This window comes from Macrobrachium nipponense, chromosome 3 (assembly GCF_015104395.2).
Source record: "Macrobrachium nipponense isolate FS-2020 chromosome 3, ASM1510439v2, whole genome shotgun sequence".
NCBI classification, from domain to species: domain Eukaryota; kingdom Metazoa; phylum Arthropoda; class Malacostraca; order Decapoda; family Palaemonidae; genus Macrobrachium; species Macrobrachium nipponense.
In genome coordinates, this window is record NC_087202.1 from 76,358,693 (window position 1) to 76,359,531 (window position 839).

Consider the following 839-nt stretch of genomic DNA (forward strand, 5'->3'; position numbering starts at 1 on the left):
GTTAAAAGCCATGCAGTTTCAAGCAGAAGAAAAAGCTAAAGAAAGGGAACACGAGATTATCTTGCGTAGAATGCGTAACAATAATAGTGATAATAATAATAATAGTAGTGGCTCTGTGGGTAATTTTAATGTAATGTCAGCGTTAAAGTTAGTACCTTTGTTCAATGAGGAAGATGTCCCAGAATTTTTCACTTCTTTTGAGAGGATAGCTAAAAGGTTGGTTTGGCCGAAAGATATGTGGACCACTATGATACAATGTCGTTTGAAAGGGAAAGCTCAGCGTGTATATAATACACTTAATGAAGATCTTTGTAACGATTATGACACAGTGAAAGCCATAATTCTCAAGGCCTATGATTTAGTTCCTGAAGCTTATAGGCAGAAATTTCGCAATTTCAAGAAAGAGCCAAGGATGACATTTGTAGAATTTGCGAGGCAGAAGGAACAGTTTTGTGAGGACTGGTTGAAGTCGAAGGATATTGACAATTTTTCTAAATTAAAGGAATTGATTTTGATAGAAGAGTTTAAAAGGACTGTGACTAGGGAGTTAAAAATACATTTGGATGAGTTAAAACTAGACTCCTTACAGGAGATAGCTATTTGCGTCAGCCCGAGTTAACTCTCTTCACCCACCCAAAAAAACAGGAAAAGGTTTTACAAGGGAAGTATCTATAAACAATAGGAAATTTTTCAATGGTAGTTGGAGAAGGAATAACCAGAACAGACAACAGGAGTCTTACAAACCCGATTTTGACAGGAATACGAGTAATAAGAATAATAGTAATTATGATAATAAAACTAGTAGTAGTGTAAATAATGTTAGTTCTCGTAGTTATGTC